At 50.9% G+C, this 21,710-nt stretch overlaps 1 protein-coding gene across 9 annotated transcripts in view; it reads left to right on the top strand.

Annotated features, from left to right (window-relative positions):
• Positions 1 to 21,710, top strand: part of AGPAT3 (1-acylglycerol-3-phosphate O-acyltransferase 3) — an 80,914-nt gene that overhangs the window by 34,286 nt on the left and 24,918 nt on the right. Inside the window, exon 1 of one of the 9 annotated variants that reach the window (XM_084752488.1) lies at positions 19,196 to 19,333. The exons of 6 other annotated variants lie outside the window; for them this stretch is intronic. The gene's annotated coding sequence lies outside the window, so the exon portion shown is untranslated. Of the gene's footprint in view, positions 1 to 19,195; positions 19,334 to 19,642; positions 19,734 to 21,456; positions 21,479 to 21,710 lie in introns of those variants that run through there. 2 more of the 9 variants (XM_084752487.1, XM_084752489.1) reach the window with 2 other exon arrangements.

Below are 21,710 nucleotides of genomic sequence, written 5' to 3'. Positions count from 1 at the left end.
GCAGTGGCTGCCTCTGCCTCAGATAGCTGTGACAGGGAGGGGACAGGGAGCTTTCCTCCCTCTGCCAAGTGGGAACAGCAGGGCCGGCAGCCACCAGCCAGGCTGGTGGGACTCCTGTTCCATGAGCTTGCCCTGGGGAACGCGTGCAGGAGAGTAGATGAGAGAGTTGTGCCCCTGCCTCCATACTGTCTTACCCAGAAAAATGAGGGGTGCCAGTGGTCTCAGACTTGGGGACCTATATGAATGTGATGAACCTCAAGGGGCCCACAGCCAGGGGCCAGTCTGTTTTGCCGCTCCTCTGAGACCAGGCTGGCTTGGGGACGCAGGGAGCTGTTGCTCTCATCTCTATGTCTTCATCAAAGTGTGGCAGCCTCAAACTTTTCCTCTACAGAGCAACTGGCCCTGAATTTGAAGAACCCGAACCATCTGTTCACCCTTCCACCCCACCCGCTGGGCAAGAGACGCTGTGAACAGTGGCCTCTGGCCAGTGTAGCTCTGCTGGGACAGAGCCACCTTTCCCCCACCCCCCTTCCCGTAAGCCCTGTATTTTTAGTAGGTGACTTTGTGGAAGTAGGTGACCCGGCACCTTCAGGGAGGCACCAAGCGCATTAAGACTGTTGGTCTAACCGGGCAGGAGGGGGTGGTGACAGAGGGGGTGGCCTCTGCCAAGGTCACCCTTCCTATGCAGTCTGCTCCCTTCTGTGGTGGTCCTGTCTGTCTGTTCTCAGCTCTCAACCCACCAAACCAGGATCTTTAAAGCTCAGTGCCACTGTTTTCCAGAGGGTTGCGTGTTTATTTCAGGAGCACTTTGTTTCAAGGCTCCATAATGAGGCTTCATTCCTGAAGAGAGATGTCAAGCAGAGCGGTGGCCCCTTGGGGACCCTGTTGCACACAGTGGCTTTCTTAGTGGGAGTGCCATTCTTAAACAGGATGCCTCGCTGCCTCATGCCTCCTCCCAGCTCTGTGATCTTTTTTTTTTTCCTCTTTAAAAAATTATGGTATGTATGGTGTATGTATGTGAGTGAGAGCAAGGGGATGAGTGTGTCAGAGTATATGTGAGGTCAGAGGACAGCTTTGGGGAATCAGTTCTTTCCCACCATGTGGGTTCCAGAAATAGAACTCAGCTCTCCGGGCCCATATGGCAAACACCTTAACCCTGCTGAGCCATCTTGATGGTCCTCGGCAGCCTTTAATGGAAATTGTTTATATGTATATCGCACACTTCTCATTACACATGCGCGCGCGCGCGCGCACACACACACACACACACACACACACACACACACATACTTCAGAAATACTAGATTTCAAGTTTTCTTACCAGCTTCCTTTCCAAGCAGTATTTTGGAGTTCTGAGCCATGAGGTTTGAACTAAAGGTCAAAGAGCCCTCTGCCAGAGTGGTACCCGAGGCCAAACAGCTGCTGGGACAGGTGCAGAGTGCACCTGGTGACAAGGAGCAGGGCTGTAACTAGAGGCCACTGGTGCCCCTCCCCTCCTTGGTCCTCCTTGGGCCGGTTCCACAGCTGCAAAGCTGTAAAGACCTCAGGGTGAGCACCACAGAGCAGAGCAGGCATGGTGAAGGCTCCAGCCTTCCTGTCCCATTCTCTGACTTAAAGAGTACAACAATGGTCTTACTTAATAGAATAATTATCCTTTCTCTGCATTGAATGTCAGTGCTCTGAGCCACAGGAGGCTTTGCTTGCACATGAACTGTCATGTGTGAATTTTCAGGGTGTCTTTTCCTGTTCCCTGAGCACTTGTGGGAGGCTCTCTTGTCCCCTGGTATAGTACAGAGGACTAGGCATCCCAGGCAGTGTCCTTTAGGCCCTGATGGCTGGTACCATGTAAACTATTAGTCTGTCCAGCGTGGAGTAATGCTAGGTAGGGTCTAGGTTTGCACTGGGGCATGCTGAGATAGGGAACCCCCATCCTCTTACAGCCTAGAAGGAAATGCATGTAAAAATGTAAAAAACCGGCCTATGTGAAAATCTCTCACTCACCTTGCCTTTGAACCTTTTTATTTGGAAACCTAAGAAATCTTACTCTGTACCAACCAGCTTCCCAGAGGCCAGCAGTCTGACAGGGCCTGGCCTGGACCCTGTTGGCTCTGTCTAAGGCATCTTTGAAAGGCCTATCATGGGAGGAGATGGTCTCTTTAGAAATCACACTTTCATAAACAAATTTTTAAAATAGTCTCTCCTTGGCCAAGGTGGGCCATCATGTTCTTGGCTCCACCCTACTCCGAGAATCCCGGTTGAGCTAGGGGTGCTGGCTGGCTGTGGACCCATCTCTGTCAGGCCTTTTGTCCTGCTGCTGAGAAGGTGGCAGCACAGGTACTGAGGTGTTTTTGAAGATGAGCACAGGCAGGTGAGAGGCAGGACAGGTGCAGTCCTGGCCTAGCATTCTCATGCCTGTCCCTGTGTGGCTCGGCCAAGGTAGCACAGTGATGGCTTGAATTATATATAGTTACTTTAGTTTCTTACTATGTTTTCTATCCAGCCTTTCTCTAGACAGTTGAAAAAAAAAATAAAGGTTTTCCAACCTGGTACCTGTAATTCCAGCACATAAGGATCTAGACAAGAGAATCCTGACTATGAGGATTAGATGGGGGGGGGGGGGAGGAAAGATGGACCAGATTTCTCATGTATTAGGCAAGGCAGTGGTCTTGGAGGTAGCTGAACACACATGCCTGCCCTGTGGACATGTGCATCATGCTGCTCCTCCCTGGGCCAGCTTCTCCACCATCATCACCTCATCTCCTTGTGCCAGCAGGAAGAACAGTGCCTGTAGGTTCCTAACTGTGGCCCTCACTCTACCAGGGCGTGTGGGCAGTGCAGGCTGTGAGTCTCAGGGGCGCCATGAGCATGTCCCCAGGGGCAGGCTGGTGACTGGTGGTGTCAGTTGCAGATGGTGAGCACTTGAGTGTTCAGCACAGGGACCTCAATGTGCAGAGGCCCTGTGTGGGGAGAGGGTGGTAGCTGGTACCTGTGTGGTCATCACCTTTCACCCACAGCCACTGGTAGTGTTTAGAGTACAGGCCAAGCCTAAGTACGTGTATGTCACATAGCTCTGGCTTTGTTGTTTTGAGTTAGGGAAACTCCCTTTGAGATACTACAGGGACAGAGTGGACAGCCTTCGGCAGTGATTGAGGAGGGCACCTCTTGGGACAGGAATCTGTTCTGTTACATAGGTTGTGGTGCTCCGATGGCAAGGCACACAACTTGGAGGTGGCAGAAATGCTGCTGTGGATGAGGCTGGAATTCAGGGAGCAAAGCAGGCTGCTTCCTATGGGCTATCATGAGTGTCAGAACTGTTTTGTCTGAAGGAACCACTTCTTCCCGAATGCCCCTCTAGGGCAGGTTTCCAGCCAGTAGCCCAGTCATGGTGCCAGATGTTCCAGGAGGGGCAAGTTTCTGTCAGTCATACACGGCATGATGCTCCCATGCCACAGTCAGGGAAGGAAGGGAGGTTGGAGATGGACGTGGGACACGCCTCTTCCAGCCCTTGTCTTTCCTGCCAGGTCTCTTCCTTACTGCCTTGAGGTGGCCTCCACAAGCTCTTTGAGGCTGTCTGCATCCGTCTCCCTGCTGCCCCTGTGTCTGCTTACAAAGGCGCCGTGGTTGTGGACACAGTTGGCCAACCTGTGCTGGGTGCAGGGGCCAGGGGGGTCCACGCTCTCAGCATCCTTCACAGATTACAGTCCAGGGTGTCTCTCCTCTCCTTTGTGCTTGCCTTTAAGGATGGCTTGGGGTGATCACGTGACCATGAGCTGCCCAGCTGGCACCTGGAGAGACCGTTCAGCACCCTGGAGATCAGGCCCCAGACTCCTGGGCTCACTCCATGGCCTGTTTACTCTTTGTTTGGTCTACATAGTAACTTCATTCCCCCACGTGTCCCCATGTTGTTGGAAGGGCATTTTATCAGCTGGGTCCCTGAGTTGCCCAGCTGCCTTGCTCCTGGATTCTCTGTCATCACTGTCTGCAGCACAAGCTGGGCACGGTGGGTCTCTGGTTCTGCACATGCTTGCTTATGTGAAGAGGGGGAGGGGAGACTAGGTTGAGGAGCTGAACTTCCTTTTGGTGTCTGTCCAGTGACTGGGTCCCTGCACAGCCAGGCTGAGTGGGACACAGAGCACTCACCTCATGCACAGGTGATGGCCAGAGGGCCCTCTAGCCAGTACCAGCAGCAACTCCTGTTCCTTCCTGGAACTGCAGGTTAACAACTGCCAGTCCAGAGGCAGAGTGGGAGGGATGGGCGTGGTAAGAATCAGGGAAGCGTGGGTGGGGCTGGGAGCACCAGCCAGCTTCTTCCTTGAGTAGGTCCTCAAGACTCACTCGCCTTCTGACTTGCAACAAGCGTGGTAAGCTGGAGAAATGGTGACCGGGGCTCCATAACCTAGTAAGCATAGCCAGGTAGCAGGCGGAGGCGCCGGGCTGCCTGGACAGTGTGTCTCCCCAGCGCTCAGAGCCTAGAGCAGAGAGAGGCCATCACTGGTCTTGTGCTGCGGTTCGGTCAGGGCACTTTCTTCACACGTAGAACATCAGGAGAGCATCTGAGTAGGCTAAAACATGTCATCTGCTCACGTGCCTCTGAGCCCTGGGGGGTGCTGGGGCCATCCCGGGGAGTCCTGTGCTGGAGATACTTCTGGGATGGAGAGTTGGGAGGCTAGTACCAGCCATCTGGGACAGAGGCTAGAACAGTGCTTTCGGTCACTGTGGTGCCACAGAGCCACACAGCCCCACCACTTCTCCAGGCCTTGAACCTCATGGCCGCTGCCCCCAGCAGTTCTACATGTGTCTGAGATGGACTTCTTAGATCCACCTCTGAGTAAGAATGTGGGAGGTGTCTTCTCTGAATGACTTCTTAACGCAATGCTCTCTGTTTCTAGCCCCACGGATTAAGATGTCAAGACTTGCTTTACTTATTTGTTTATTGACTGGTTGGTTGGTTTTTATGGCTGGATAATATTCCATTGTGTGCATGCACTAATTTCGCTGCCCGTTCATCCACCAATGGACACTTAGGAGATAAGCTGTCTCTGTTTCTTAACTTCCATACCATTTTATCATAACGGCTGTGCTGATGTGCAAGGGTCCCCTCTCTCCACGCCCTCACCAGCACTCATCCTGATGGTGGCTGCTGTAGGTTTTGATTTGCACTGAGACACTGACTACTACTCACCGTCTCTGTTGGCCATTGGCACGTTGTCTTTAGAGAAGGTTCTGTTGCCTGATTGTGGACACTGGCCTCTGCCTTAGTTAATTGTCCTGTTGCTAGGATGAAATGCCTACCTAAGGGAACATAAGAGGCCTTTACTTGGGCTCCAGCTGGAAGACACAGCCGGCCTTGGCAGGGACAAGGTGGTGTAGGTCGTGGGGCGGGTGCACCAGGTCAGGAGCAGAGAGACTTGAATGCGCCTCAGCTCTGTTTCCTGTTAGCTTAGTGTGGGCCTCCAGCCTGTGAGACAACCCCGCCCACATTTAGGATCAGCCTTTCTGCCTTAATTAACCTAATTTATATAATCCCTAAAAGGCATGCCCAGAGGCTAAACTAATCTCTTTAATCTGCCTCCTCCCACCTCTGCCTGCCTCCCTCTGTGTCTCTGTCTCTCTTTCTTTCTCTGGCAGTGAGAGGGAGTGAAAGAGAGAGCAGGTCTGTGTTGGAGGCAACCTCAGCTCTGTTTTCTCCCTCTACCTAATTTGAGGCAGGGTAATGTTCTTTGCTGTTACTCCATGCTGACTGACACAGCTTTGCGAGTTCCAGAAGGGACACTTCGATTACAGCCTCAAGCCACCGTATCTGGCCTCATGTGGGTTCCTGGGACTTAAACTCTGGTCCTCATAAAGCAATCGCTTTACTCACTGAGCCACTTCCCAGCCCTAACAAATGTGTACAACCTCTCCCCGGACATGGCTAGAGGTTTGGCTTTTGGTGGTTCTGGATTCTGCCCCACTGACAGTTGGTATTAACCATCACAGCCTGACCAGGTGTTTGATTGGCAGGCCACCTCCTCATGCCACTGCTGTGCCCTTTGCTCTGCGAAAGCCTCTTAATTTGGTGCGGTCCTTTTTGTCTGCTTTTGCTTTTCCGTGTGTTCTTTTGGAGTCTTGGCCTATTTCTTCCACAGACAAGGTTTGGGTGCAGGAGTGATGTCCAGCATTTGCCACGTGGTGGTCTTTCACCATCCTTTCCAGTGTCCTTACAATCTAGCCCTGAATAGAGAGAAAGGCGGAGCCATGTCCCCAGAGTCCCAGGGTAACAGCTAAGCACAACACCAAGAGGTGAGCTGGAGAGCTCACAGTGGAGCGTTCTGCGTGGCTGAGGCCCTGGAGAGCGTCATATGCCTGCAGTGGAGAGTGCACCTGCAGGATGGAGCAGGCACCAGCCGTGGGGAGGGCCATCACCCATGAATGTGGAAACATGTCACTTTGGCTATACCATGGGGCACAGGCCAGAGAGCCAAGAGGAGAGCCAGACCCAGACAAGAGGCTGTGTGCTGGCACTCCAGAAGAGATGGGCGTGCAGGGACGCGTCAGCCAAGCTTTGGCCGCCCACAGCAATTCCCTACCCTGAGAGCCACCCTAAGGGCAGTCCAGACACACAGGGAAGGGGCCGAGACAGAGGACTAAGGGATGAGATGACAGCGTCATGGAATCTCTGCAGGTTCCCGGGTGGAATGTCCTACCAGGACTCAGCTTAGCAAGTCACATCTGTGCAGACAGTGACGAGGCCTGTGGACGGCAGACTGGCCCACTTCATTTGTTTATTTATAGCAGGGATTTAGTTATTGTAGCCATGGTGCAAGTGTGGCGGTCAGAGAATGCCTCCCAGGAGTTGATTCTTTCTATCATGGTGGATTCTGGGAATTGACCTCAGGTCATCAGGCTTGGGAGCAAGTGCCTTAAACCTGCTGAACCATCTCTCTGGTCCTGGCCAATTTAAAAAGTTTGAATCTTGCCCAGCATGGTGGTATAAACACTTTACTCCCAGCGCAGAGGCAGGTAGATCTCTGTGATTTGGAGGCCAGCCTGGTTGGTCTACATAGTGAGTTCCAAGGCAGCCAGGGCTATGTTTAAGGGGGTCCATTTCTTCAGGTTCTGAGGGACCTGAAATAGAAGCACTCCGAGTGGAATCCAGGGCTTCATCAGAACCTTGTTGAAGTCTTGTTGTGAGCTGCATCTTCCTCCGACCTTAAGGAAAATGGGCTGATCCACAGCAGGCCGTGGGTTGCCTGGGTGCCTGTCCCCAGTGCCATCTCCACGGCAGTCTTTCAGCTAGTTCACATGGTCTGTTCACATACTGTCTGGGCTACTGCCATGTTTGCTTTTAGATAGGAGTGCTCCTCATCGACACCCAAGGACAGTGAGTGCTCAGGTGTAGGCCCTATAGTTTCAGCTGGAAAAGTAGACTGTGCCCTAAGCTGACTGCCCTGGGGCCACTCTGTGTGGGTCCACTCTGGCTCAGTCATGTTTCTCACTGCAGGCGGGGTCCCTTGTTGGGGACACCTTCCCTGCTTTGGCCATCACAGTGTGATTCAGCCTTGGGAGTATCTTTCTGAACCCTGCCACTGGGGCGGAGCTGGTTCTGGGAGCCACTGCTGCTCTGGACATCTTACGAACTACCTTGAAGACCACCCCTCGCAGGCGGCTTTTAGTTAGGGCAGCCCTGGTTTCCCAGGAGCTGGACCTCCCTGTTGCATGGGTGATGCCACGCTCAGCCAGGAAGTGTGAGGACAACGTTGCACACACAGCCGTCTGCCTTGAGTTAGTGCAGAAGTGGCCCTCCTGAGGCTGCATAAACATGCCAATCTGGGGAAGGTGTGACGTCCTTCCAGTGGGAGCTGTACAGGTGGCTCCATCTGCCTGCCCCTGCCTAGTGGCCAGTGTCCTAACGTCACTGAGTGAACCTTTCCTTCATTTCCCAATGTGCCTGTCTCACCAGGGAGGGGTTCCTTAACAGGAAAGAAATGCCCGAGGCAAGGAGAAGGAATTCCTGACTTTTCAAATACTCTGTTTTGCTTTCATACATCAACTCCAGTTCTAGAAATAGTCCTGAAGGCTGAGGGTTGAGGAGGGGGAGCCCAATATTGATCTTCCAGGTGGCTGATTGCTCGATTGCTCTTGTCACTATAGATCCGCCCCACCCCCACCCCAGCAGCCAGTGACAAGTGTCTGTTACCTAGCATCCCCTAAGGGCGAGTGGGGGATGCAGGAGTTCCTAGCGGCATGATGCTGGTGTCTGTGGTTGCATGGGTTAAGACAGCTGCACTGAGCCACCTGACGACTTACGTTGGGAAAGAATTGGTACCTGCTCCAGGGCAACCCTCCCCCGCAGTTCCTTCACTAGGGTGGCCCAGAGAAAGCTGAGTGTGGTACCCAGTCTATGCTGGAGGCCCTGGCCACAGCTTCCATGGATCTCAGGGCTCAGAGTGGGCACTGATGTCTTAGAAGGTGCCCTACGCACAAGGACAGAGCAGGTCGGAGACTGCATCCAGGCAGAAGGGCTCCTGACGAGGGAATTGTGGAAGACTGTGGTGTGCAGTGCCTTTCCTGTCTACAACACGGCTCCCAGGTCCCTACAAGAGAAGACACTAGTGGGAGCCTTGGCCGAGCTTTGCCTTGATGAGCTATGTCTGACATCCTGTGGGCAGAGCTTTGAGGGCCATCTGTGTTGGGGATGGGCCCTCGAGTGACGCTCTGGCCTCTGGGTCATTTTGCCTCACTAGTTTAGCATCTTTCTGCTTAGCTTTTACACTCCTTCCATTTGGATTCAGAAATCTTGGTCTGGAAGCCACAGAGCACAGGGCACTGAGCATTTGCAGCTTCCATATGCTGTGGAGTGACTCTTCTTATAGGGCATGAGACACTGGAACCCATAGGACAGTGTCTGGGCACGGAACTCGGGACTTGATCCTGGAGCCTCTATCCACTAGGTAAGACACCTATGGTTCTCTTGAGTCCCAGCCATGGGTCCAGTGCTGGTCAGGGCCCAGTGACCTGCGTCATGTTATAATAGCTCCTGGAAAAGCTTCTTATTGGATTAGTGTGTCCGACAGTAGAGCTTGCAGCGGTGGCCCCGAGAACAGGCTGCCCTGTGTCCTGCTTCAACACGGCCTCTGTCGCTAGGTAGTTCCTGGTTGTGAGGGTCCTGCAGGGCATAGTTCTCGGCACAGCCTACCTCCTCTCTCCCTGAGCCTGTGCCCTAATCTGCCAGAGACCTGCGCTCACTGCCAGCCTCCTCCTCGCCATCTCTGACAAGCTCTCAAGACCGGATAGCGATGTTGGCCAGCTCCTCAACCTGCCTCTTCTCTGGGGTCTGCGTCGCCCTGCTGGCCGTGGCCCTGGCCTATTACTTCTACTGGTGAGGGGGAGGCCTGGTGCAGGCAGTGTGAGTTTGGGCATTGTGGTATGAGTGACGCAGGTGCGTGATGGGGCTGTAGGCCGGGTGGATGCAGGCGATATTGAGTTACATGGCTGCTGACACTGTGGGTGCAGGTGGTACAGTGCCAGTGCAAGTACAGCACTGTGGAGGTGGGTGGTGCAGGTGTGGGTGCTGCAGTGAGCCTCTGGGTGGCTACTTTTGCCTCTAACCAAGGATCTACTCTATCCTTTGGCTTCCATACTGGGGCCATAAAAGCTTGGAAGGGGCTGAGGGTCAAGAGCTCTTCTGATCTCCCAGGTCTTAAATCATGTTGGAAATAGTTCAGAGGTATCTCCCATGTCCTAAGGGGGCATCGGTACTGGATCTTTTCAAGCTGGGAGGTTTGATTGGCGAAGTTTATCGGGTATTTTCTCCACCATCTCCTGCCCCCTTCACACTCCTGCCTCTGTATTTCGCTGTCCTCTCTGCTGAGTGAAACGGTTTACATGGAAGCTGGGAATGGGACAGAGGTTGCCTGAGGGGTTCCCATCACAGAGGCTCTGAGCTCTGTGATGAGCTGGGCTATGCCAGACCTCGCATGGGGACACCATCACCACCTCATGCGACACATCGGCTTTCAGGTCTCCAGCGTTCCTCAGTGAGGTAGGGACACAATGCTGCTGTGGCGCTGTAAAGATCAAAGGAGACGGGCTGATAAGGCCACCATGTGAGGGTGCCAGTGTTCCTGCCTTGGGTGTTGCCATCATGTGATACAGGGAAATCCAAACTGGCCTTGGGTCAGGAGTGTGCTGAGTGAGGACCACTGTGGTACATGCTGGGATGGGTACGGGTCACCCTGTTTTGAAGCCGTCTCTCCCCTGGATCTGTTGATGCTGCCTCCCCTTCTAATGACAACAGGGACTGTAAATGGAGCAGTGGGCAGTGCCCTCAGACCTGACCTAGGACCTTGGTTATATAAAAGCAGTTGAGGCTGTTTATAGAGGCATGTGTGGACCCAGTGGAGAAAACAGTGTGGACACTGAGGGGGGCGTACTAGCTCTAGTGAAGGAGGGTGCTTCAGTTTCTTGATAAAGACTTTAGACCTCTGTGAGGCAGGGACCATCCTTAGTAACGGATTACCAGACCCCAGGAAGCGAACATGCATGCCGTCATCGTTTCAGGGGTTGGGTCCTGGCCAGGTAGCAGGTGGTGAGGACTCTGGTTCACAGCAGCAGCTCACAGGGCACCCAGGGAGTTAGCACTGGGTGACATGGGCAGGTCATACAGTCTGGAGCTCTAGAGGAGTCAGCTAAGGACGGGAAAGGCATGGTATCTGTTCTGTAGCACTAGAGCTGGGCCCTTGCTCTGCATGCCAGGGGCATGCTGGTTCCTATTCTGCGTGACCTCTGACCTCTGTATTTTGGACATGGGTTACAGCTGACTAAACAATTGTCTGAGCCACAAAAGGAAAGGATTGCCTGAAAGAAAGAACACTCCTTGTGCTGAGCCCAGGGAACAGAGGCAAGAGCTTCCCGCCCTAGAGACTCTAGGTTTGCCTCCATCTCCAGTGTCTTTTCAGGAAACCTTGCTTTGCTGGGCATGGTGGCACATGCCTTTAATCCCAACACTCGGGAGGCAGAGGCAGCCTGTGAGTTTGAAGCCAGCCTGGTCTACAAAGCAAGTCCAGGACAGTCAAGGCTACACAGAGAAACCCTGTCTCAAAAAAAAAAAAAAAAGAAAAGGACATCTTGCTTGCTTCAAATGTCTGTATAAGATCCCCCAAGAAGCTGGGTGCCATGGCACACCCCTGTAATCCTAGCATTCCAGGAGGCAAAGGCAGGCAGATCACTGTGAGTTCGAGGCCAGCCTGGTCTGCAAAGCAAGTCCAGGACAGCCAGGGCTACACAGAGAAACCCTGTCTCAAAAAACAAAACGAAACAAAACAAATCTGCTAAGACCTCGCAGTGCTTGGAAAGACAGCCCACCAACTCCCGAGGACACATGCACCATTTCTTGAAGGTCTCAGCATCTTGTGTTGTCACAGCATCTCTAGTTAGGTCTTAAGCTGGGAAATCTATGGGGCTGAGTTCTATGAAAGGCGTCCCGGTTAGGAACACCCACCAGGCACCTCCCCAGAGCAGTATGCAAGGTGAGCCCTGGGTGCAGTGGCTCAGACCGTGCTCTGCCCTGTGCTTTCCATGTTCAAGTTAATATAATGTTTGCTGCACAGCCTTAAGAAGTTGCCCATTTCAGAGGGGGAAATCTCTCTAAGAAGCAATGCACTGGAGAAAGGCTATTTATTGGTTTGCCTGTGCAGTGTGGGAACTCCTTGGAACCCCATATTGAAGTGTGATCCCATTTTGAATCTACCAACCCCCCAGAAGCCTCCATGGGTGCCTGCCTCAAAGTTTTTCAGAGTTGGACTACTTTTCTTTCCTGTTATCTGAGTCAAAGCAGTCAGGAGCCATTTCTTTTAGTAAAGTAACCAGAGGCAAAGCCTCAACTGGAGTAATAGCGCTGTGCAGAGTGTGGAACTTGTGGCCGCTTCGTGTGTGTGTGTGTGTGTGTGTGTGTGTGTGTGTGTGTGTGTGTGTGTATGACTGTTATGACTGTTTGTGTGTATGTGTGTATGACTGTGTTTGAGTGTGTGTGTGTGTATGACTGTTATGACTGTTTGTGTGTATGTGTGTATGACTGTGTTTGAGTGTGTGTGACTGTGTTATGACTGTGTTTGAGTGTGTGTATGTGTGTATGACTGTTATGAGTGTGTTTGTGTGTGTATGTGTGTATGACTGTGTTATGAGTGTGTGTTTGTGTGTATATGACTGTATGTTTGAGTGTGTATTTGAGTATGTGTGTCTGTGTGACTGTTATGAGTGTGTGTTTGTGTATGTATGTGACTGTTATGAGTGTATGTTTATGTGTGTATGTGTATATGACTGTGTTATGAGTGTGTGTGTGTGTGTGTGTGTGTGTGTGTGTGTGTGTGTATACACCTGAAGCTTCACCCATGTGCACTGAGAAAGGAACTTGGCTTGGTGACACCCGCAGCAGGGTGTATAAACTTGAATGATTTGATGAAGCAGCTGGCTAGAGCCTTGTAGAGAGATGATTGGCCACCTTCAGGATGGAGCATCCAACTTCCTGACCTCACGTTACAGCAAGCCCCTGTTCTGACCCTTCCTTGGGATCAGTGAGTTGATCACATGGGCTGATCATGTGGGCTTAACATGGTACTTGTTAGGAAAATGGAGCTGTTGTTTGCTGCTCAGACCTGGCTAACTTTGCGGCTGCCTTAGAGGATTTTCCAGGCTTCGGTGTGCTGGAATGGGGCCATGCTACCTCCTGACCTGAAGGCTGATTCACTCTACTTACCCTCAGAGCCACCCAGTCAGCTTATTCTCTTCAGATGAGAAACAGATTTTTTAAAAAAAATATTTTTTAAATTTATTATTTATATAGCATTCTGCCTGTACGTCAGAAGAGGGCACCAGATCTCATTACAGATGGTTGTGAGCCACCACGTGGTTGCTGGGAATTGAACTCAGGACCTTTGGAAGAGCAGCCATCTCTCCAGCCCGAGAAACAGATTTTTAAAAAATACACTATTATTTGGATAAGAATCAGCCCAGATATTTAGCACTAACACTTCTTACTGTAGTCAGAGGTCTGAGTGTCATAGGGTTTGTTTGTTTGTTTGTTTTAGACCATTTAAGTTGTTATATCTTAATGGTTTTTAATATCAATAGAAACTTAGTAATCCAGTTGGTTGGACCTGATTAACATTCTTTCCTTTTTCTTTAGTAGTTTATTTGTCTTGGGCTCTAATATGTTGGATTTAAAGTGGAGGTATCCCAGAATGGATTCACTTTGAGGAGACTTAAAGTCGGAATTTTAAAAATCTAAATTATACCGAATAACGAAAAGATTCTTTTATGATAATGAAAATCCCCGAATCTTTTTAAACAGACAGATTGGTCTAGGTGAGGCCGGAGGTCTGGGAGGCAGGAATGAATAATGTTGGTGAGGCCACAATAATATCCTCATGGTGGGGTTAGTGTTTCTCTCTATTCCCAGCTTAGGATTGTACCAGCACAGCCCCTCCCTCTGGCTGAAGGGAGTCTTGCTGCTGTGACTTTCCCTCTGATTGATGAAACCAGCCAAGGTGTTTTCTGCTTCTCTCTTGTTCCTCCTCTCCCAGAAGCTGACTGTGGGAGCTCAGTGACCAACTCTGAACTTTTAATTATCGAGCTTAAAGGTCCTTATGATGGTGCACAATGCATTCTTTGATGGAGATCATTTGTACAGTCCTTAGTGTTTACAGGACCCGGACACTTACTTTACAAGCAGATAAACACTTTTCTAGAGAGGTAGATCTTCAAGTCACCAATGTGTTGTAGGCTAAGGATAAAGGCGTCTGCCAATTTTGGCAATTAGTGCCTTATTTATCTAGCCATCAACCCAGACCATAGGTACAATGATAGTTTTGTGTAACAGGTCAAATCTTACAATTGGACTTACATATTTCCCCACTAAAGTAAGTTTCACAACCATGTATTCAGAGAAATAATCCTGTCCTACTTAAGGTTTCTATTGCTGTGATGAAACACCATGACCAAAAGCAAGCTGCAGAGGAGAGGGTTTATTTGGCTTATATCTCCACATCTAAGTACATTAGGCCAGGCACTCGAGCAGGGCAGGAACTGGGAGGCAGGAGCTGATGCAGAGGCCATGGAGGGGTGCTGCTTACTGGCTGTTCCTCCCCATGGCTTGCTCAGCCTGCTTTCTTATAGAACCCAGGGCCTCCAGGCCAGTAGCAGTACCACCCACCATGGCCTGGGCTCTCCCCTATCAATCACTAATTAAGAACATGCCCACAGGTATGCCTGGAGCCCAATCTTAGACATTTTTTTAATCAAGGCTCTCTCTTCTCTGATGACTCTAGCTTGTATCAATTTGGCATAAAACTAGCCAGCACAGGCCCCAAGTAGTTGAAATTCTTTTTTTTTTTTTTTAAAGACTTATTTATTTATTATGTATACAATGTTCTGCCTGCATGTGTGCCTGCATGCCTGAAGAGGGCACCAGATCTCATTATAGATAGTTTTGAGCCACCATGTGGTTGCTGGGAATTGAACTCAGGACCTCTGGAAGAGCAGCCAGTGCTCTTAACCTCTGAGCCATCTCTCCAGCCCGACATTCTTTTTCTTAATATGTTTTTTTTAATTTTATTTTGCATGTGGGAGTAAAGTCACTCATGTGCCATGGTGCATGTGTGCATGTGAGAGAACAGTTGGGAGTGTTGGTTCTCACCATCGGTGTTGTTGAGGCGGCGTCTCCCATTGCTGTCACTGTGCTGCAGTGTACCCCAGTCTGTGAGCTTCTGCTGGCTCTCTTGTCTCCGCCTCCCATCTCACAGTGGGAGCACTGAGATCACACAGTCCATGGCTCCAACTCAGGTGCTTAGGTTTGCATTGCAGGTATTTTTATCCACTGAGCCATCTCTGGCCTCAGTGATTCCCTGTAGTAGACTTGCCCACTGCTATCTAGTGGTGGCTATCCGGCAAGTGAAACCCTGCACTCAGTGAGAGAACATAGAGATATTTGGCTAAAATCTAATCACAGAGGTTTTTTGTTTTTTGTTTTTTGTTTTTTGTTTTTCAAGACTGGGTTTCTCTGTGTAGCCTTAGCTGGCCTAGATTCACTTTGTAGTCCAGGCTGGCCTTGAACTCACAGCGGTCCACCAGCCTCGGCCTCCCAAGTGCTAGGATGAAAGGCGTGTGCCACCACCGCCCAGCCTAGTCACAGAGTTTTAAATGACTGTATCAGTAAAAAAAAATAATAATAATAATAATTGATTAAAAAAATAAATCCTGCTGGGCAGTGGTGAAACATGCCTTTAATCCCAGCACTTGGGAGGCAGAGGCAGGTGGATCGCTGTGAGTTCAAGGGTCGTGTCACCTGTAAACCAAAGATGCCTTTGGAAGCCAGGCAGTGGTGGCCTAGGCCTTCAGTCCCAGCAGCCAGGACGCAGAGGCAGGGATAGTTCTGAGACTGAGGCCAGCCTGGTCTACAGAGTGAGTTCTAGGACAGTCAGAGTTACATAGAGAGACCCTGTCTCGAAAACGATAGAGAGGGGGAGGGAGGGGCTTTAGAAGCCTTTGAGCAAGCTCTGCAAGTTTTAATGACTGGTCTTTTTTTTTTTAGTTTCCTGTTTTTGTGTTGTTATGTTAGTTGTATCTTACCTATGTTTGCCTATGAGAAGGGCCTTGAGCACTGTTTTACGCGGGCTCGTAGCTGTGAAGCCTTCCTAATACTCGACAGTGGTGGCTCATGTCTGTTATCCCAGCACTCGGGAGGCAGAGGCAGGCAGAGCTCTGTGAGTTCGAGGCCAGCCTGGCCTACAGAGCTAGTTCAGGACAGTCAAGGCTACCCAGAGAAACCCTGTCTCAAAAAAAAAAAAAAAAAAAAAAGGATAACAACAACAATGACAAAAAGCCACCCTAAAGTTTACACACATGTCTTATATTAGGTATGCTAAGAATAATAATTTGAGCACAGTTTTAAAATGTAAAATGAGCTGGGTGTGGTGAAATTCATCTTTAACCCCACACTTGGGCGGCAGAGGCAGGCAGGTCTCTGAGTTTGAGGCTACCCTGGTCTACATAGTGAGTTCTAGGACTGTCAGAGCTACATCGTGTTATGAAAAAAAAAAAAAGTAAATGAAGTGACTGAAGATTTTGTCAATCTACTGCTTGTAAGATTTTTAGGGGAAGATTGAGTTTTGTTCCAAATAAAGCAATTATAGGCAAACAATCGCTGCTCACACATAAAACACAGACACACCTTTCCACAGAGATGCTACTGTCGAGAGCGTTTCTCTGTCTTCTTGTCTTTGTACTGACTCTAACAACTAGTTCAGAACAGAATCCACCCAGCCTAGGGAGCTCCCTGCCCCAGAGAGAGCTTGTCAGTACAGCCAAGGAGGCCCCCTGGACAGTCTGGGAAGGCTGACACTGGAACCTTGCTCTGATCCACGTGACATCTCCAGTGACAGTGGAGCATCCTCAGGACCCACGTTTGGGTGCCCAGGACTGTCCCCGAGGAACACACCTCCCACCTCAAGGAGATAGGAGTGGCCATGGCCCAGGAGCACAGATTCTGGCTATCTCCAAGTACCATGTTCCTGCATAGTAACAGATGCATGATGTAGTAGCAGAACAGAGAGCCATACATTAAATAGTCAGAAAATACATCGGTGGAAACATCTGGTAGGTTGTTAAGTCAAGTGGGAAAGTCTCGGATGGAGGCCTCAGATGCCGTCTGATGACATTCTTAGCCCTCCCCTGGTAGGAGGTGGGCTACCAATGGTTCCTAAGTGCCTGAGGTAGCCCAGGGTAAATTGGCTCTGGCCCTGTAACATTCCGACTCCGCACAGTCATGGAAATGTAAGAAACCTTGAAACCCCACAACCCCCAACATGTGAGGCTGCCTTGTGGATCATTAGTGTGGCCCGTATTTTTTCTTGGCAGTGCTGGTTTGCAGAGGCTTTCTCTCTGTGAGAAACTGCCTCGCACACAGGGTGGTGCTGGGAGTGAGAGCTGCAGGAGAAAGAGCAGCTGTATCCAGAGACAAGCTACCAGATGACAAACGTGGTGCCAGGCGCTATTCCTGGGCACATGAGGTCTGGCTCACCACACGAGGTGTATGCGGCCCTGCATAGTCCAGAGCTGCTGGGAGGTTCTGCTGAGCTGGTTAGCTGGGTGCGGAGGTCAGAGGCAGCACCTTTGCCAAGTATGTTCAAGGTCCTGGATTCCTTTCCCAGCACCACGAAGAAAAGACAAAATGTCTCCAGTGACCCAGTCCTACCCTTCTCTGCCATAGATGTCCTGTTGAGCTATAAGCTTCAATACTGTCCTTCAGTTTTCTTTCTTTCTTTTTTTTTCTTTTTTCTTTTTTTTTATTATTCATCTTTGGTTTTGAGACAGGGTCTCTCTACATATCTTTGGCTGTTTGGAATTCACTTCATAGACTAGGCTGTGACAGAGATTCACCTGCCTTTGCCTTCGGAGTCCTGGGATTAAAGTTACACGCTACCATGCCCACCTGCCTTTCAGTTTTTAATGTTTCATTGTTGTGTAAGTAACTACTTCATGCCAGAAAATATGAAAAGAGCCCCAAGCCTTAGTGCTCCATAAGCCAGAGGCTACTTTCAGGACATATAATTAATGTCTCCCAGGGGAAGGGGCACCTGTATTTCATAATGCACTCATTTGGTGTATGCATGCTTTAGACCAAACAGTAAGGAGTCTGCAGCTAGCATTTGGTCACTGCGTGTCCCAGAAGGTGGTGTGCGGTGGCTACAGTGGCTGACCTGTTGTGGGACCCTGTGACTGTGCCTTGAGCACTCAGCTCCCTTCCTTAGAGGTCTTCATTGTGCCTTTCTTGGGCCAGGTGCCTACAGTGGCAGTGTCTCTGTAGTCAGTTCACCGCATTTTTTGGGTGATGGCAAAAGGGGGTTTTTCTCTTTAAAAGGGAAATTATTAGAATCCAAGGATGTGTGAGAATTAGGGTTGTAAATGTCCTGGTAGCTTCTGGAGGCTGTGGACTTGTGGACCACTGTTACTTCACTTTGACCTGGAGGGCCATGTGGGTGGCTTGGCTGGGGACAACACAGAAGTTGAGCCCGAATTGCATGCTGGACCCAGGGTTGCAAAGAGCCTAAATCTGTCTGCCCCTAGCCCCCTAGGTGGCCTTGGCTGGGCCCCTCACAGAGAAGGCTATGAGTCCCCGTGTCGACCTGCCTGCTGAATGCCAGGGGAGCAGTCACTGTGATTTTGAAAGTTAAGGCACTTTCTTCAATCTGCTCTACTACTCTGCCCTCCTGGCAGCTCTCAGGCCATGCTGTGTGACACTGGGTGTCCCCAACTCTTGGTGTACCCTTACTTCTCAGTATGTCAGCCAGAAATAGCTCCCCCTCCCCACAAGCTGCCATTGACCACACCTGTATGGCTGGCACCAGATAAGCTTGGGGTGAACTGGTAAGAAAATACCTCCGCCCCTTAGGGGAAGTACCAGCATGCCCCTGGCTCTAGCTTTGTCGATGGGTGGCCGGCACGGAGGTCCTTTTCATCCTCTTCTGGATTGTAGTTCTTGCTCAGCTTTCATCTCTGTCTCCCTGTCGTCATTAGACGGAGCCTAGAACCACCCTCTCCTTCTATCTGTTGCTTTGCCTTGCTGTACTCAGCGGTCTCCATCAGCTGATACCGGGTCATTCCACTACTGCTCAGTAATCCCGGACTGAGTCTCTGGGCCTGGGCCCTTAATCCACAGAGGAAGGGACTATTGTCCCCGCCCACTATAGAGGGGCAGTGAGACTGCAGAGGGCTCCGAGGAAGTAACTATGGGAAAGACCCTACACTGCAGGCCTGATGTGTGGTGGTGTGGCCCATGTGCAGCTGCTTCCTCATTGGTGAAATCAGGTGGAAAGTTCAAGACTTGAGTTGTGCTTAGAGTGAGGAGGCCACGAGAGCACCGCCTTCCTGTGTGAGCCCCTGTGTGTGGCACTGTTCCACCCACCAGCTTCCTGTGGTTTGGGAGTACAGCATTGCTTGAAGCTGGGCCCTGTGGAGCAAGAGGTGGTGAGGCTGCTGAGAGTGTGGGCAGTCTAGCCTGGGTACCTCTGCTGCTGCAAGGCTTACTTTCTGGCACACTGCTTTCCTGCCTCCTACCACAAGCGCTGCCTCTCTCATGTGCCAAGTATGAACATGAGCTGGCCACACAGCCAGCCCTGACGTTTCACCCACTTGGCAGAATGGCTATTTTTGTGCTCCGGGACATAGCTGAGTGGTCACTGTGCTATCCTTACTCCTGCCTGCTGAGTCCTGTTGCCCTGCTGTGGGAGGAGGCTGAAGACTCCCCCAGCCAGGACCCCAACCATCTGAAACCCAGAGTGCAGGCAGAGAAGGAGAGGTAAGGAGGGGCAGGTAAGGAGCCTTGATGGAGGTCCTGCTTCCTGCCGTGAGGGGTAGGGCAGGGCAGGCTCAGAGTGGCTCTGCGGGCACTGACCCTGCTGACCTAGATTCCCTAGTCACTCACTCTCTGAGCAGAAAGAGCCTTGCCTCCCGGACATAGAAAGCCACGCTCATTCCTCAACGACAAGAAAGTTGTACCAGTCCCCAGGCAGCCAGCCAGGCTGGGTGGCCTGATGGGGCACCTTGACCTTGGGGGCCTTGGCCTTGGCCACTGGGGTGGAGCTACTAGGATAAGTTATAGTATAAAACTTGAATTTGGCATAAACTTTGGGGACAGCAGAGAGAGGGCCATACGCAAGAAGATAACTGTTGTAGGGCGTGGAGTGAGGAGAACTTAGGTATGAATTTACGTATTTTCCTCATGGATGAGCTCTTCAGAACAGGACTACCTCCTGACGGGTCCGGCTGCTTCTAGCAAGATCTATGCCAGGCCTGTCCAGGAGCCTCATGGGCAGAAGGCCGGCTTCCCTTGTAGGCCTAACTCCTGTGGCAGCGTTAGGTGGGCTAAAGGACAAGTGAGGAGGGCTGTCAAGGTGGCAGGCTCTGCCGGTGGCCGCTGCAGCAATACAGGTCCCAGGGAGGGGTGAAGGGGGCCAACTAGAAGTCGAAGGCAGCCCAGGGTTGCGCTGGGTTTTGTGAGTGTTAGAACGGCCAGAGGCTACTGCTGCACGTGGTTATATAGCACTGCAGTTGTGAGCACAGAGGACCGTGACCTTGCTGTTTGTTAAGGGTGGCCTTTGTTACTTTTTTGGTGTTTCTCTTCGTATGTTACTGCTCATACGTTACTCTCCATATGTTGCTCTTCATATGTTGCTTTTCATATGTTACCCTTATATTCCACTGGATGGATTAATATTTTAGAAACTCTCTCTTGTTTAAAACACATCTGCTGAGGTTTTCTGAGCTGAGATTCAGACATGGTGCACAAATGTTCGGCTGCTGAGTAGATGACCCCAGTGCATGAGAGAAAGTGGGCCCTTCCCTAGCCTTCCGAGGTCACCTTGCGGGCCAGTCTTCTTGGTAGCTGCAGGTCACAAGTGGTAACAGTCCACCGTCATGTGCTCTCTGGAGGCTGAGATAGTGTGCTGAGACCCACTTAGTTTGTTGCATTTGAATCTCTATCTTCCTAAAAATCTAGTTTAAATGCATGGAACATGGTGCCAGCTTAATGCAAATGTGGCAGTGCCCTCGTCCTTGACTAAGGATTTGCCCAGGAGAGCAGTTCTCAGGAGGACTCCTCAGTGTTCCTGAGGCAGCTGGAGCATCTGGGGGGTGGGGGTCAGGGACCTTGTGGAGACAGTGCGTGAAGGCTTTGAGGACATTGTCGAGTCACCCTGTGGCCCCCCCCTCCCTTGCCAGACATTACCTCTCATCTGGTTCTCGTGGTTGGTGGTCTTGGGAACTCAGACTTCTGACAGGATGAGGAAAGGTCGCACATCTCAGGGGCCTGGGCTTTGTCCTGAGGGAAGGAGAGACAAGCCCTGCCCGTGTCCAGGAAAAGCTGGGATTCAGCTCCGCTAGCTTTTCGTACTGTGAGCTGGAGTGTATGTAGAGACGTGTATGACCAGTAGTGATCACTGTAATGGTAATTGTGCAAGTACTCGCCCACATCTCCAAGAGCAATCTGTCTTAGTGTGTAGTGTGTGTAAGATGACCGATGAGTCATATGTGTGTGTATGTGAATGTACATGTGTGCATTTTGCATCGTGTAGCTGTCCACATACGTGCTATACATGAGTGTACACACATGTGCATGTGTATGTGTATACCTGTGTGTACTTTATACACATATGTGTACTGCTCACTTGTATGTTATTCATGTGTGTGTTCTTGTGTGTGCCTGCATTATATACAAGCATGTTTTGGAGCATGGTGTTCTGCCCTGGCTCAGGGTGGTATCCTAGTATAAGAAACAGCCACACCTGTGAGCCCAGAGGCCTGTCACAGGCCCATTGTGTAGTCATCAGGCCTGGGAGCTTTGTGCCTCTCTCTGCTTCCCTTAACACCACCACCACTGCTCGGGCCAAGGCAGCCATCAGAAACACCCTGGAGGCTGCAAAGATTCTGGAGCTCAGGACTTGGGGTAAGCAAAGGGTCTGGGGTTTTTTAAACACTTGCTTTGTTGCTCGGTGGCCCTGGGACTGATCTGTCGTTGGAGTGGTGTCTGCTGCCCCCACTGTCCACCTCCCTGCCAAGGCTCACTCCCACCCTGCCCTCCTGCCTCTTTGTATAGAAACAACCTAGGGGCCATTAGGACTCAGCCTCAATCACCCATCCCATACTAAAAGCACCTAAAGGGGATTTTTCACTTCCTT

This window comes from Acomys minous (assembly GCF_964271855.1).
Source record: "Acomys minous genome assembly, chromosome: 13".
Lineage (NCBI taxonomy): Eukaryota > Metazoa > Chordata > Mammalia > Rodentia > Muridae > Acomys > Acomys minous.
Note: the sequence above shows the minus strand (reverse complement) of the source record. Positions and strands in the feature narration are given on the sequence as shown.